Consider the following 18,210-nt stretch of genomic DNA (forward strand, 5'->3'; position numbering starts at 1 on the left):
CAATGACGCAAATGACCATGGGTGGAAATTATGCCAAAGAACCGAGTCATATGCACACAAATGAAAATAAAACATGAAGAACATGGATCAATGAAATCGTAGGCATGCATCAGATCACTCAAGCTTAAAAACATTGTAATATGATTCAAATGGTGTTCAAGAATGGAATCAAACGTGCCTTGTTGAAGATTTGGACAAAACAAAGAAATCAACGCGTATCGGGCTTGCCGGGACGAACGGCTTGAAAAATCCTTGCCGAGAACCTCAAGAAAATCGTGTGCTGTGTTCATTGACAATGGAAAACTTTCTGAAGGTTGATGGAGGCGGCTAAGGGAGTTTAGGCATGAGATAGGGTGGGCTTTTAGGTTAGAATAAATTAAATTATACTAATTAAGCTAAGTAGATAATTATACCATAAAATATATTTAAAACTCATAAATAAAAAAATATATATTAGGTAACATAATGAAAATCCCGTAATAATTAGTACATGTATTTTTAAAAGTTATTAAAAGTCATTAAAATGACTTATTTTGGATAAAAATGGACACATAAATATACATATATATAAATACCATAATTTTCTTAAAATCTAACCTTAAAATAATATTTTAAGGCTCCTAAAATATCATAAAACATTTTGGGTGAAAAACTAATATCTCGTCCGTCCACGGTCCCGTCTACGCGATCGTAAAATAACTTTTCTCAAATAATTTCATAAATTTCCACCTAGCGGTTTAAATGCCGCAAAAATATTTAAAACATGCAAATAAATCAATAATTCACATAATAACTCATAAAAACAATTTAACACATTTTCACATTATTTTAAAATTATTAAATCCCCTAGTTATGCATGCGGGTTTACGTGAGGAAATTTTCGGGCGTTACATCAACCTTTACTTTACACCTCAACATATAATGAACATTCCGCAAAAGAACACAACTCAACACACTCCAAACACATCGCAAAAGAATGCACAATAACCTCATAAAAATAATTCCTTTCCTTTCGACCTGTGGCTTAAAAACTTTCCTCAACTTTTCTTTATAGTCGTCTGATCAAGCATTATACAAGGATATACAGGTTGGAGGGGCATTATGATCTGAATTAAGGCCTTATCCAACACTCTGTCAAACCTCTAGTGGAGGGGCATCATGACTCAATGGAATACATCCACACTCCGTATTCCTCATGGGAGGGGCATCATGACCAAGGAACCTACATCCACTGATATGAATTCTTGTTGTATGGAAGGCAAACACGACTATATTGAACTGTACCCTCAATCCGATAACAAAAAGAAATCAAAGAAGTTGCCCGATCTTGAAACATGTAACACAAATTTTAGAATATTCACCGTTAGTTTACTTGAAACTAGAAACAAATAACCACAATAAAAAACAACCAATAATTCGGATTGGTCCTTCAAAGGAACCTGTCTTTGACTACCCAATCGAAGAATCGATTGACAAACGCCACAATGTTTTAACACTTTGATAAGTTTGATTTGAATGCAAAGCAAAAGCTTCAACAAAATTTTAGAGAGAATTTTATGTATTGAATAATCAAAAATCTGAATTCTCTTAAAGTAATGAATGTTAGATTATTTATATTACAACCCAAAAAATTGAAAGATAACGCAAAATATAACAAAAAATATCAAAGATATCTCCTAAAAGTTTTCTATTAAACTTAAAAGACTTAAAATAGGCTACCAAAATAATGAAATTCCCGAACACACACACAAACGCCTTCGGTGTGTCAAAAAAAAGGACGCGCGGCCGTGCAGTAGTACGGCGCGGGCGCGCATGGGTTGCGCAGGAGTTAAGGAGCGAGCGCGCTTAAGCCTCGCATATTCTTCGTCAAACCAGCACTCGTACATGCGAGTGCATGGTCTTCAAGGAACGGGCGCGCATAGGTCTCGCAAAACAGGGCACGGGCGCGCAGATATGTAAGCGCGGGCGTGCCTGAGGCTCGAACTCGACAGTGATTTCTTGAGTTTTCTTCAATATTTTCTTCACTTCCTTGATTTCCTTGGACTTCAATAACATTATAGCTTCTTTCAAAGTGATTTCCAAGCATTCCAACACCCTCTTGATAATTCACCATCAACGATTGAAGTGCTTCCTTGAATTTCTTGATTCGACCTCTCGTAATTGGTCCACGTGGTATTTCCAACGGGTCCTTAGCTTCCTCATCAACGTGATCAACATGCGAGCCATCCATGATTGCATCATCCTCCCCTTCTTAAAAAGTATTTGCCCTCAAATCTTGATTATCACCTACATCAAATGGAGATAAGTCAGAAACATTAAAAGTTGTACTCACATTGTACTCTCCTGACAAGTCTATTTGTAGGCATTATCAATTATCCGCTCCAAGACTTGGAAAGATCCATCGCCTCTAGTAATAACTTAGAACGCCGCTTCTCCGGAAAACGTTCCTTTCTCAAATGCAATCACACCCAATCACCCGGTTCAAACACAATCTTCTTCTTAACTTTATTTGCTTGCTTGGTATATTTCAAATTCTTTCTCTCAATGTTCGGCTTGACCTTTTCATGCAAATTTCTCACAATCTCAGCCTTTTTCTTATTATCCATGTTAACCCTTTCACCCATAGGTAAAGACATCAAATCCAATGGAGTTAAAAGATTAAAACCATACAGAATTTCAAAAGGCAAAAAATTTGTAGTAGAATGAACACTACGATTATATGCAAACTCAACAAATGACAAACATTCTTCCCAACTTCTCAAATTCTTTTTAATTATAGTACGCAACAAAGTTCATAACATTCTATAAACGACTTCAGTTTGACCATCCGTTTGAGGATGACAAGTAGTAAAAAATAACAATTTAGTACCAAGTTTGCACCATAATGTTTTCCAAAAGTAACTCAAAAAACGAGTATCTCTATCAGATACAATACTCCTAGGCATTCCATGCAATCTCACAATTTCATTAAAGAATAAATCCGAAACATGAGAAGCATCATCAGACTTATGACACACAATAAAATGAGCCATTTTCAAAAAACTATTAACCACAACAAAAAAAGAATCCCTCCCCTTCTTAGACCTCGGTAGTCCTAAAACAAAATACATAGAAATATCTACCCATGGTTCACTAGGAGCTAAAAGTGAAGTATACAATCCATGTGGTTGTGTCTTAGACTTAGCCTTTCTACAAGTCACACATCTTTCACAAATGTTTTCAACAACATGCTTTATATGTGGCCAATAAAAATGTTCATGCAAAGTTTCATAAGTTTTAGCCACACCAAAATTTCCCATCAAACCACCCCCATCTGATTGATACCCTAACAATTAACTCACGAATTGATGATTTAGGCACACATAACTTATCTTCCCTAAAAAAATAACCATCATGCATGAAAAATTTATCCTTTAAACCATGCAAACATGACGCATAAATTTCACCAAAATCAAGATCACTATAATACAACTCTTTCACATACTCAAATCCTAAAAATTTAGAATCTAAAGTAGACAAAAGCGCGTACCTTTGTGATAGAGCATCCGCTATCATGTTTTCCTTCCCTTTCTTGTACTTTATAATGTAGGGAAAATTATCTACAAACACCACCCAATTGACATGTCTCTTGTTCATCTTTTGTGTCCTTTGAGGTGCTTCAAGGACTCATGATCCGTATGAATCACAAATTTTTTTGGCCTCAAATAATGCTGCCACGTTTCAAGCACACGAACCAAGGTATAGAGTTCTTTGTCTTAGGTAGGATAATTCAACACTGCTCCACTTAGCTTCTCACTGAAGTATGCAACTGGCCGTCCACGTTGCATCAAAACACCGCCAATTCCTACACCTGACACATCACATTCAATTTCAAAAGTGTTAGAAAAATCAGGCAATACAAGTAAAGGAGCATTAATTAATTTTTGCTTGATAATATTAAAAAACTTCTCTTGCTCCTCGCCCAAATGGAATGGAACGTTTTTTTTTATCACCGCAGTCATAGGCGCCGCCAAAGTACTGAAATCTTTTACAAATATCCTATAAAAACTTGCAAGACCATGAAAAACTTTGAACTTGATCGATAGAAGTAGACGTTGGCCAATCTCGAATAGCACTTACCTTGTCCTCATCGACTTCTACACCTTGAGCCCTCACAAAAAACCCAAGAAACACAAGTTTTTTTGTACAAAACACACACTTTTTCAAGTTAGCATACAAATGTTCAGCTTTTAGTGTGATTAGCACAATTTTCAAGTGTTCAACATGCTCACTCAAGTTCTTACTATACACCAAGATATCATCAAAATATACCACAAAAAAATTTTCATTATAAGCACGCAAAACATGATTCATAAACCTCATAAAAGTACTTGGTACATTAGTTAACCCAAATGGCATAACCAACCACTCATACAAGTCATACTTAGTTTTAAAAGTTGTTTTCCACTCATCACCTTCTCTCATTATAATTTGATGATAACCGCTTTTAAGATCAATTTTACTAAAGATGCTAGAACCATGCAATTCATCCAACATATCATCTAGTCTAAGAATAGGATACCTATACTTGATGGTAATATTGTTAATGGCTCTACAATCCACACACTTTCTCCATGAACCGTATTTCTTAGGGACTAACAAAACAGGCACGGCACAAGGCGACATAGACTCTCGCACAAAACCTTTATCTAAAAGCTCACTTACCTGCCTTTGTAGCTCTTTAGTCTCCTCCAGATTGCTTCTATAAGCTGGACGATTCAGCAATGCACTTTCGGGAACAAGATCAATTTGATGCTCAATTCCTCTCAAAAGTGGTAATCCTTGAGGTAGATCCTCCGAAAATAAATCTTCAAATTCCTGCAAGAGAGAAACAACACTGCTCGAAAGATTTTCGGCTATATCACTTGTGTTAAGGAGAATCTCCTTATAGAAATAAACACAAGTGAAGTAGGCACATGTAAAATCTCTCGCAACTCACTCTTTTGGGTCATACATATTTTTTTCGGCCTCTTTCCTCTCAATTTTTTTTCTCATCTTTTTTTCTTTTATTCTTTTTTTCTAAGGTCATCTCACTTTTTTGTTCAGTTTTTTTTTTCGGCCTCATCTCTTTTTTTCTTTTTCAAATGATCTTCCAACACTTGATTTGGAGTCATAGGCAATAATACAATAGGCTCCTTTTTCAAAGTAAAAGAATAACGATTTTTAAAACCGTTATGTATCACCCTCCTATAAAATTGTCATGGCCTACCCAACAAGATATGACAAGCTTGCATAGGCACGACATCACACAACACTTTGAAAGAGTGGGTGCCCGGTGAGCCAACTTGTGGCTAAGGGCTTTGATGACTCTTTGTATAAACAATCTTTTGTTTAATATAATTTACACTTTTATTAATGGCAATGACTTTATCTTTCTTCATATTGTTATATTGTGATATACTATTGTTGTTTTGATAAAGACCTTGAATATACTATAGTGTATGTAAGATGTGGTAGTACATGGGGATGACTATCATGAAACACATCTTATAGTCACTGTATATTCTAAACAGTTCCTAGTCGATTGAGCCGTACGTTAATAAGGATAAGGATCGCTCGAGATTGAGACTAGCATTTGCGATGCCGAGTACCACGTTTCATTGGTATGAAACATAGAGATGTTCAAAGCATGCAAATGGATATTCATACGATGAATGATCGAACTACCCTATCCGGACTTTCCAAGTGGTTATCACTTATCGAGTGGATAAAGTCCACGGTTTTGGTTGTACACCATTAGTCCTTACTACTTGAAACATCATTGAGACTCTATATGCTAGTACTGTGCTTTGACTCATTTACCGACTCTATTGGGGTCATCAGGTGTCGGGATTGGAAATAGTTACAACACATATAGGAGTCGATGCTTTGTTGTCAAGGATTCACCACATACTTGCGAGTGTGGATATCCTATGCAATCTGAGGAGATATTAGTGTGACGAATCTCTGGCCAGAGTACATGATGTGTTTTAAGAAATGGTTTCTTAGTAGCACATGCGATGTCACTATTTGATCTTCAAGATGTATTGCATAGTTATCGAATCTCGAACGACTCTCGATTTACCAATGGTTGTTGATTCGATCGGGATATATGGATGAAGGGACCGTACTGTACGCTAACCAAAATCTATTGGTTCTTGTAGGCACTATCAGTGATACCTAGGGAATCATGGGGCGATGTTGCTAGGCGCTCTTACCATGATTCGATGGGCAAGTCGGAAATTGTTGTTCCGAGTCACAAGGAGTTGTGAGCCCACGGCTAGCTGTATCCCTGAACCATTGAGGTTCACACAGAGTAATGGATTTTTAATCCCCGTTGAGATAGTTAAATTTAAAGAGTTAAATTTAATGAACAAATAAGTGAGACTTCTTATTTAAGAGTAGAGGAGTAAGAATTCCTAAAATGACATAGGGATGGGCACTTTTGGAAATCACTGAATTCGGATTCAGAAAATTTATCTTGACTCTAAGAGATGCAGAAATGGTTTCTGTGAACATTGGTGAAATTGGTTTATCAATCTGAGTCACGATGAATTTTATATTAATTTCTGAACATGCGGGCTTTGCTTGTCAGGCTTGAACTTATGACTAATGGGCCCTAAGCTGTTAGCAGCCCACATTATAAATAAGTTATTGCAGTACAGAAATTACACAAGAGAGGTCACAATTTTCGAAAACCTAGTTGTTTTTCTCTCTAAAGTGGCCGCCCCCCTCCCTCTCTACTCGGGAAAATCTAGCCTGTGAATTTTGAATTTGCAGTCTGGTTTAACGGATCAAATTCTTTAATTCTCTTCATAGAAACTTCTGATAGATTTTCTAGTGCAATCTATCAGAGGGATTAAATCTCTGTTCGTGGACCTGATTGAAGAACAGTTCGTCCATCAGTTCCTGGGAGATACAACAAGAGCAGAGTAATCTGTTGGTGTCCATAATCTCGATTCGAGATTGGAGGTAAAAATTTATTATTGTTATTTAATTTTTACACACACAATTTAATCGTAAAGTTTTGATACCCATTATGGAATCGTTCCATATAAAATTTTTAAACTTCCCCTGCATCGGGTATCAATTCTGATTGATCTGATCGCCGTTCTCCAACAGTGGTATCAGAGCCAGGTTGCTCAGATCAAGCGATTAAATTAATCGGTTGTACAAAAATTTTTAAGCCTCGGTTTTTGAAACAAAATAAATTTTTTTAAAATAAAAAAATAAAATTTTTCGGGCAAAACACAGGCAGCGATTGGATCGCTGCCCTAGGGGCAGCGACGGGCTGCCCGGCCCGAGCCCTTTTGGGGCGCGGGCAGCCCGGGAGCGTCCCGGGCGGCCCGCGAAAATTAATTTTTAATTTTAAAATTAAAATTTTAATGTGTTAAAATTCTATTTTTGGTCCGATCGAAAATTGTTTTTGATTGGTCCACGAGGCGTCAGATCGAATTGTTCGAGTCCGAAAATTTTAAAATTGATTTTTGGATAAATTTGAATTTTTGGAAAATTTATAGATTTTATCCGTTAAATCAAATTTTATGAAATTAATTATTTTTGGTACGATTGATGATAAGATATGATCTTATGGAAATATTGAGTAAAATATGATTTTATGTATAAAATTGGATTTTATATGTAAAATATGATTTTATTTGATAAAAAGATAAAATATGATTTTGTATGTAAAATAAGATTTTATATATGGAATATGATTTTATCCTTTTAATTTAAAATTGCCATTGCATGTTATCCAATAAATTAATTTTGAATTAAATATTATTGGATAAGGATGATCGATTTCTATGACCAATTTTGTAGGTGTATGTTAGGAATTTACATTTGTTTTTATTGTTGTTGGATTTATTAATGGGCCTGGTTTATGGCCCAATATGAATTGTCATATGTAATAAAAGTGGGCCTGGTTTATGGCCCGTTCCCACCCCTTAAAATGTATCCCCTACTTGTCATGGTTATTTATTGTAAATACATTAGACTTAGTGGGAGATGAAGATTTGAAGACGGAGGTGGGCCCAGCAGACAATAAAGACAGAAGAAATGTAAATTGGAAGCTCAATGTAATAGGATTGCATTGCATACCTGCATATTACCTAGGATTGGACTTAGACTCGTGATTGGCAACCACGGGTCGATTAGAAATGGAATCGATCATCCTATATAATATATGATATTATAGTTGTATGCATGTTTTAGACAAAATTGTATGAATCCCGCAAGCATACAAATTTTTAAAATGATGAGACAAATTTTCAAAATTAAAATCCCTCATATTAAATATGATTTAAAATTGATATCAAGATAAATAAAGGAAATTTAAATATTGTTTAAATGTTCCTACCTTCCATCAACGATCAATGTATGAGATGCTACCCGTGGATACGGTCCGGCTCATATTATTGGGGGGGCCCGTTCGTCGGAAAGCTGTACATTGGATCGACACATGTTGTAAGTTGGGTGGAACTCCCATGGGATCGGCTCATATTATTGGGGGATCCATATGGCGACCGTCCATCACAACTTAATATTGATGGGTCATCTTGACATGTCACAATAAACGGCGTCATATTATTGGGCCCTTATTGGACATGAGGTAAAAACGTGGAGGTTGCTTTGGAAGCAATTGGGCTCTACCTTTTGAAAATTATGGTTGGCTGATATTATTCGGGACCATAGTTTGTCAATTGGACTCCATGTTCCCACTAAGGAAAACAGTTTCCCGTTTTCACTAGAGGGTAGTGAAATCGTTAAAATAGTGGGAGTGAGATTCATAAAATAAATTTCGCCTATTTTATGTCTTAGTAAATTAATTAAACAATCACTGATAATTGTCTGTTTCTTTTCAGTATTTCATAAAGATGAATTCGCGCAATTCACTATTCTCTATTCTCGAACAAAATAAACTGACTGGCGCAAACTATACGGAATGGTTCCGTAAGTTGAAGATTGTCTTGACTTCGGAGAAGATGCTCTACGTGTTAGAAAAATCTCCTCCGAAGGAAGCACCAGCTGATGTAAGTCCGGAAGAGTTGGCCAAACTTGATACATGGTGGGACCATGATATCAAGGCCAAATGCTATATGCAAGCCTCGATGTCTGATGAACTCCAGAGGCGATTTGAGGATACCGTGAATGCTGCTGACATTCACGTACAACTCAAGGAACTTTTTGGGGCTCAATCGAGAGCTGAAAGGTTCGCTACTGTAAAAGAGCTAATGACGTGTTGCATGCGTGAAGGGACTTCGGTCCATGATCATGGGGTACGAGTGATTTGGCTCATACAGAAGTTGGTAACGATTGATTTGGTGTTGGAGCATGAACTCAACGTGGACTTATTACTTCTATCTCTTCCTTCTTCGTTTGACGGATTTGTGGTGAATTTTAATATGAACAAGATAGAGGCCTCCCTTGAAGAGATGGTCAATATGCTTGTAACATATGAATCCACTTTAAAGAAGGATAAACCGGCTTTCTTGGTGGGCTCCTCTTCTTCTGCTAAGAAGGGGCCAAGTACAAAGGGTAAGAAACGTTCTGCCCTACCCAAGAAAACCGAACCCGAGAAGAAGTACAAGACAAAGGCTTCAAACATGGAAAAGTCCAAGGATGTTTGCCATTACTGCAAGAAGCCCGGTCATTGGAAACGTAACTGCAAGGAATATCTAGAGCAGTTGCGAACTGCGAAGGGTATGTTCTATATTGAAATAAATGTTTCACTTAATACTACTTCTTGGGTATTGGATACTAGATGTGGATCTCACATTTGCAATGATTTGCAGGTGATGAAGTCGCAAGCTTAGAATGGGTGAGACCCAGCTGAGGCTCGGAAATGGTTTCAGAGTTGAAGCTAAAGCTGTGGGAGATGTTTATTTAATTTTGCAGAACGATTTTAAGTTACTTTTGAGAGATGTTTTATTTGTTCCAGATTTGATTAAAAACATTATTTCTGTTTCTATGCTTGATAGAGATGGTTATTCTTGCAATTTTGTGAATGGGATTTGCAATATTTACAAGAATGAATGTTTGATTGGAAATGGACAACTTAAAAACGATCTATATAACTTAAAATTAAAAGACGTTCCAATAAATTATGTTGATAAACCGGTAACAACAAACAAAAGGAAAATCGATAGTCAAAACCCGGCAAACCTATGGCATGCTAGGCTAGGTCATATTTCCTCAAGGAGGATGAACAAGCTAGTGGGAGAGGGCATGTTTGATATGTCTGATATTAACTCTCTACCTACTTGTGAGTCCTGCCTGAAAGGAAAAATGAATAAATCTCCTTTTAAGGGGAAACCTGAGCGTAGTCAAAATCTGTTGGATTTGATCCATACAGACGTTTGTGGTCCATTTAGAATTGGTACTCAATATGGCCACACCTACTTCATTACCTTTACTGATGATTATTCAAGGTATGAGTATTTATATTTAATGAAATATAAGTCTGAAGCATTTGAAAAGTTCAAAGAATTCAAGGCTGAAGTAGAAAACAAGCTAGGTAAAAGTATTAAAGCACTTCGATCGGATCGAGGTGGAGAATACTTAAGTACCGAGTTTTTGGACTATCTGAAAGAGAATGAGATTCTCTCTCAGTGGACTCCTCCTATGACACCACAGCTGAATGGTGTATCGGAGCGTCGTAATCGAACTTTGTTGGACATGGTTCGATCCATGATGAGCTTCACTGAGCTTCCACCTTCGTTTTGGGGCTATGCGCTTGAAACGGCGGTATTGTTGTTGAACAACGTCCACACTAAAGCAGTGGATAAAACACCATACGAGTTATGGAATGGCAAAGCTCCTAAGTATTCGTACTTGAGGATTTGGGGATGTCCTGCTTACGTGAAGCAGACAGTGGGAGATAAGTTGGATAGTCAATCCACCTTATGTTATTTTGTAGGGTATCCGAAGAATTCAATCGGATATTATTTCTATCATCCTGCTGAAACAAAGGTGTTTGTTTCAAGGAATGCCACCTTCTTGGAGAAGGAGTTCTTATTGGATAAGAAAGGCGAGATGATGGAACTCGAAAAAATTCGAGAAGAACCCGAAATACAAAATAATGATCCTACACCTCAGGAACCATTGATAGACACGCCTATACCTAGAAGATCCGAGAGGACTTCTAGACCTCCTATTCGATATGGTCTTCTTCTTGAAGGGGATCAAGATGAACCCGACGTTGGATGTGATCCAAGAAACTTCAAGGAATCAATTTCTGATGCGGATTCAAATTTATGGCTTGAAGCTATGCAGTCGGAAATAGATTCGATGCATACAAACCAAGTTTGGTCTTTAGTAGATCCTCCCGATGGAATTGTTCCAATAGGGTGTAAATGGATCTACAAGAGAAAGCTTGGGCCTGATGGTAAGGTACTGACCTACAAGGCGCGATTGGTGGCAAAAGGTTATACTCAAAGACAAGGAGTTGACTATGATGAAACCTTTTCACCGGTTGCAATGTTCAAGTCCATAAGAATCCTTATTGCCATAGCTGCTTGGTATGACTATGAGATATGGCAAATGGATGTGAAGACTGCATTTCTTAATGGAAACATTAAGGAAGAGATCTATATGACGCAGCCTGAGGGATACACATCCATGGGAAGCGAGCATAAGGTATGCAAGCTTCAGAGATCAATCTATGGTCTAAAACAAGCATCAAGAAGTTGGAACCAGAAATTTGATGAAAAAATAAAAGATTTTGGTTTCATCAAGAACCCGGAGAAACCGTGCGTGTACAAGAAAGTAGTTAAGGATGCTGTGACATTCTTAGTACTTTATGTTGATGACATCCTACTCATTGGGAATGACGTAGGGATGTTGCAGTCAACAAAGATATGGTTATCAGGTAGATTTTCGATGAAGGATTTGGGTGAGGCATCCTATATTCTAGGGATACAGATCTATAGAGATACATCTAAGAGAATGATAGGACTCACTCAAGCAACCTACATCGACACCATATTGAAACGGTTTTCAATGGATGGGTCCAAGAGAGGACATCTACCTATGTGTCATGGAGTTTCTCTATCCAAGTCTATGTGTCCCAAGACTGATGAAGAGATAGAGAAAATGACACATGTACCATATGCGTCAGCCATAGGTAGTATCATGTATGGGATGATATCTACCAGACCGGATGTAGCATTTGCTCTGAGTGTCACGAGCAGATATCAAGCTAATCCCGGTCAAATGCATTGGAAAGCCGTGAAGGACATTCTTAAGTACTTACGAAGGACTAAGAATATGTTCATGGTATATGGAGGAAGAGAACTGAAATTGGAAGGCTATACCGACTCTAGCTTCCAAAGTGACGTGGATGACTCGAAGTCAACCTCTGGATTTGTGTTCATGCTCAATGGCGGTGCTGTCTCTTGGAAGAGTTCCAAGCAGGACACCACAGCGGATTCCACCACTGAGGCAGAATACATTGCAGCATCAGCTTCTGCTAAAGAGGCCGTTTGGATGAGGAATTTCGTCCAAGAGTTGGGCGTTATTCCTGAAGTTGTTGGTCCAGTCCCGGTGTACTGTGACAACACGGGTGCCGTTGCTCAGGCAAAGGAACCAAGGTCTCATCAAAGATCCAAACACGTACTGAGGAAATACCACATCATCCGGGAGATTGTGGAAAGAGGAGACATCAATGTCGAGAGAGTGGCCTCTGCAGACAATATCGCTGATCCACTTACTAAGCCCTTGCCAGGACCATTATTTGACAAACATCGCGAAGCAATGGGTCTACGTAGTATGACTAGTTGGCTTTAGGGCAAGTGGGAGATTGAAAGAGTGGGTGCCCGGTGAGCCAACTTGTGGCTAAGGGCTTTGATGACTCTTTGTATAAACAATCTTTTGTTTAATATAATTTACACTTTTATTAATGGCAATGACTTTATCTTTCTTCATATTGTTATATTGTGATATACTATTGTTGTTTTGATAAAGACCTTGAATATACTATAGTGTATGTAAGATGTGGTAGTACATGGGGATGACTATCATGAAACACATCTTATAGTCACTGTATATTCTAAACAGTTCCTAGTCGATTGAGCCGTCCGTTAATAAGGATAAGGATCGCTCGAGATTGAGACTAGCATTTGCGATGCCGAGTACCACGTTTCATTGGTATGGAACATAGAGATGTTCAAAGCATGCAAATGGATATTCATACGATGAATGATCGAACTACCCTATCCGGACTTTCCAAGTGGTTATCACTTATCGAGTGGATAAAGTCCGCGGTTTTGGTTGTACACCATTAGTCCTTACTACTTGAAACATCATTGAGACTCTATATGCTAGTACTGTACTTTGACTCGTTTACCGACTCTATTGGGGTCATCAGGTGTCGGGATTGGGTACAGTTACAACACATATAGGAGTCGATGCTTTGTTGTCAAGGATTCACCACATACTTGCGAGTGTGGATATCCTATGCAATCTGAGGAGATATTAGTGTGACGAATCTCTGGCCAGAGTACATGATGTGTTTTAAGAAATGGTTTCTTAGTAGCACATGCGATGTCACTATTTGATCTTCAAGATGTATTGCATAGTTATCGAATCTCGAACGACTCTCAATTTACCAATGGTTGTTGATTCGATCGGGATATATGGATGAAGGGACCGTACTGTACGCTAACCAAAATCTATTGGTTCTTGTAGGCACTATCAGTGATACCTAGGGAATCATGGGGCGATGTTGCTAGGCGCTCTTACCATGATTTGATGGGCAAGTCGGAAATTATTGTTCCGAGTCATAAGGAGTTGTGAGCCCACGGCTAGCTGTATCCCTGAACCATTGAGGGTCACACAGAGTAATGGATTTTTAATCCCCGTTGAGATAGTTAAATTTAAAGAGTTAAATTTAATGAACAAAGAAGTGGGACTTCTTATTTAAGAGTAGAGGAGTAAGAATTCCTAAAATGACATAGGGATGGGCATTTTTGGAAATCACTGAATTCGGATTCAGAATATTTATCTTGACTCTAAGAGATGCAGAAATGGTTTCTGTGAACATTGGTGAAATTGGTTTATCAATCTGAGTCACGATGAATTTTATATTAATTTCTGAACATGCGGGCTTTGCTTGTCAGGCTTGAACTTATGACTAATGGGCCCTAAGCTGTTAGCAGCCCACATTATAAATAAGTTATTGCAGTACAGAAATTACACAAGAGAGGTCACAATTTTCGAAAACCTAGTTGTTTTTCTCTCTAAAGTGGCCGCCCCCCTCCCTCTCTACTCGGGAAAATCCAGCCTGTGAATTTTGAATTTGCAGTCTGGTTTAACGGATCAAATTCGTTAATTCTCTTCGTAGAAACTTCTGATAGATTTTCTAGTGCAATCTATCAGAGGGATTAAATCTCTGTTCGTGGACCTGATTGAAGAACAGTTCGTTCATCAGTTCCTGGGAGATACAACAAGAGCAGAGTAATCTGTTGGTGTCCATAATCTCGATTCGAGATTGGAGGTAAAAAATTATAATTGTTATTTAATTTTTACACACACAATTTAATCGTAAAGTTTTGATGCTCATTATGGAATCGTTCCATATAAAATTTTTAAACTTTCGCTGCACCGGGTATCAATTCTGATTGATCTGATCGCCGTTCTCCAACACACTTCATCAACATACTTTCCAATAGAAAACGACACGACAACTTGCTTGGTTACCCTTACCTCAGAACTATCATTGAACCACTACAATTTGTAAGGTTGAAGATGTTTTATGGTAGGCAAACTCAACTTCTACACAAGCTCATAACTCGCTACGTTAGTGCAACTCCCACCATCAATAATGACACTACACACTTTATTATTCACAAAGCATCTAGTATGAAATAAATTTTCCCTATGATTTTCTTCCTCCTCCTTTTGTTGCACATTCAAAATTCTCTTAGTCGCCAAAAGCTCACCAACAGACCGCATCACATCCCTCATCATCGGGATCCTCCAACGCAGGCATACCGTCATAATTCTCCTACTCACTCTCTGACTCAAACTCACCACAAGCATTCACAATCATAATTTTTTTATTTGGACACTGACTAGCAATATGACCCACCCCTTGACATCTAAAGCATTTAATATCTCTAGAACGATTAATATGAGTTTTAGGTTTACCTTGCACCCCTTGCTTTGGTGTCTCTTGCTTGTTGTCAGTTTTTGGCTTGGAAAATGGTTTGACATCCTCTCGTTTTGCAACGTTTGGACGCCAAGAATTGGAAGAAACTCCAGCCGTAGGATTTCGTCACATGCCTCTCCACTTGAGTAGTTCCACTTTCATAGCAATTTGCACCATCTCCTCAAGATCCATGCAATGTATAAGCTCCACTTGGTCTTGAATCTCCCTATTCAACCCGCATAAGAAACGAGCCATAGTTGCTTCACGATCCTCCTCAATGTTAGCTCAAACCATGGTAACTTTCAACTCCTTGAAGTAATCTTCAACACTCTTTGAACCTTACTTCAAATTCTGTAGCCGCCTAAACATGTCACGATAGTACTAATTCGACACAAATATCTTACGCATAATTTGCTTCATCGCATCCCATGTCTCAATAGGACGCTCTCGATTACTTCTCCTAGAAATAACAAGTTGATCCCACCAAATTAGAGCATAATCCACGAACTCAACAACCGCCAATTTTATTTTTTTTGAGTCACTGTAGTTGTGGTAATCGAGCACCGACTCCACTCTCATCACCCACTCCAAATAAGCCTTCGGATCAGATTTTCCATGGAACAAAGAAATTTTCATCTTAATTTCACTAATATTTCCATCCTCTTGACCCCCTTCAATATATCTTCCTCTCTCAGCTTCCCTTCTATTTTGACCAACATCTCGAGACCTTCTATCCCTACCCCAATTCTTACCCAAACTCTCATCCTCCTCACCTCCATCATCCTCTTCTTCAAATATTTTGTTTGTACTTCTACTACCACCCCAATAACTTCAAGCCTATCAAAATTCTCATCATCATCTTTGTCAATTCATCCATTTGACCTTGAGAAAAATTTTGGCTAGAAAAACTCATTGTACCTGCAAGAAAATGTTAGTAATAAAAATTTCTCACACAAAATCTCACAAGTCACTCCAAAGAAAACACACAATCACTATTTTTTTCACTCAAATTTATGTAGGCTTTTTTATTTATGTAAAAGTAAATAAAACTATCAAGTTCACGACTTGTAGACACTTGAAGATCGACTCTCGAAGATTGACAAAAACAAGAAGAAGAAATTTATGGACACTCGAATTTTGACTTGTACCCAAGGATAAACAAGAACAAAAATAATTGACCACAAGTTAACTTGCTTATTATATATATTTTTTTGAAGCTTTCGGTCCTTTCTATATTTTTTTTCTCTTGACCGATGGTTTTTTTTTTTTTTGAGATAACTTGCAGCGCAAAACACAAAACTTGGGCAACAATATTGACACAGTAACGACTTGAAAATTTGAAACATAATAGACTCAGATGAAGAATGAAAGATGAAAACAAAGACCACGAAGAACAAGAAGAACGAAAAAAAATATGATACTTACTTGATTCAAAAAACCTTTGATTTTGATACCAAATGATATGAATTCTTGTTGTATGGAAGACAAACATGACTATATTGAATCGTACTCTCAATCCGATAGAAAAAAGAAATCAAAGAAGTTGCCCGATCTTGAAACAAGTAACGCAAATTTGGATTATTCACCTCTATTTTACTTGAAACTAGCAACAAATAACCACGATAAAAAAAAAAACCAATAATTCGGATTGGACCTTCAAAGGAACCTGTCTTTGACAACCCAATCAAAAAATCGGTCGACAAACACCACAAAGTTTTGACACTTTGATAATTTTGATTTGAATGCAAAGCAAAAGATTCAACAAAATTCTATAGAGAATTTTATGTATTGAATAATCAAAAATCTAAATTCCCTTAAAATAATGAATGTTAGAGTATTTATATTACAACCCAAAATATTTAAAGATAACGCAAAATATAACAAAAGATATCAAATATATCTCCTAATAATTTTCTAGTAAACTTAAAAGACTTAAAATTGGCAAAATAAAATAATGAAATTCTCAAACACACACATAAACACCTTTGGTGTGTGAAAAAGGCGAACGCGCGGGTGCGCATGGGTTGCGCAGGAGCGGCGCAGGAGCGGCGCGGGCGCGCTAAAGCCTCGCATATTCTTCGTTCAACCAGCACTCGTACGCGGGGGCGCACGGTCTTCAAGGCGTGGGCGCGCTTAGGTCTCGCAAAACAGGGCGCGGGCGCGCCTGAGGCACGAACTGGACATTGATTTGTTGAGTTTTCTTCAATATTTTCTTCACTTACTTGATCCCATTGGACTTCAATAACATTATAGCTTCCTTCAAAGTGATTCCCAAGAATTCCAACACCCTCTTGATAATTCACCATCAACGATTGAAGTGTCCTTGAATTTCTTGCCTCGACCTCTCGTAATTGGTCCACGTGGCATTTCCAACGGGTCCTTAGCTTCCTCAGCAACGTGATCAACACGCGAGTCATCCATGATCGCATCATCCACACTCCATCAACCTCTTAGTAACTTTACCACAAGCCATAAAAATAGTTTTCCTCACTCATATTTTCCTCCAAAATTCAAAACACAACACACCCACAACACAACATGAAAGGAATATTTTATTCCTTAAAATTTCTTAATTCTAAAAAGATTTTATTTAATATCTTTTGCCTTTCTTGGACATGAAGTAAACTTTATTTAAGTAATTTATTTCCTTGAATAAATTGATTTGAGATATTGATAAGTTTTTTATAATATTTATCATATCATATCTAATATATATCTTTCTTTAATTGTGTAGATTTGAGTTGATCAAATCAGGAGAATCCTACGTCTACAAGGAAACATATTGAAGAAGGACTCTAGCTTATATATTGAGATAGGCGTGCACAAGGGAGATAGAGAGAGAAACCGATTAATTGAGATTCACTATATAGCTTCATATACGTACGTTGAAAGAAATCTAAAGATTCTTCTGAAGCATTGATCGGTTGTGACTACTTGAAGCATTGAAGAACACTTGAAGATCATTGATCGGAGAAGTGTGCTGCTCACGTGTTTTTGGCTTCAAGATTTTTTTCCTTACCTCGTTTTCGTTATTCTATTTC

This window comes from Henckelia pumila, chromosome 4 (assembly GCF_033568475.1).
Source record: "Henckelia pumila isolate YLH828 chromosome 4, ASM3356847v2, whole genome shotgun sequence".
Lineage (NCBI taxonomy): Eukaryota > Viridiplantae > Streptophyta > Magnoliopsida > Lamiales > Gesneriaceae > Henckelia > Henckelia pumila.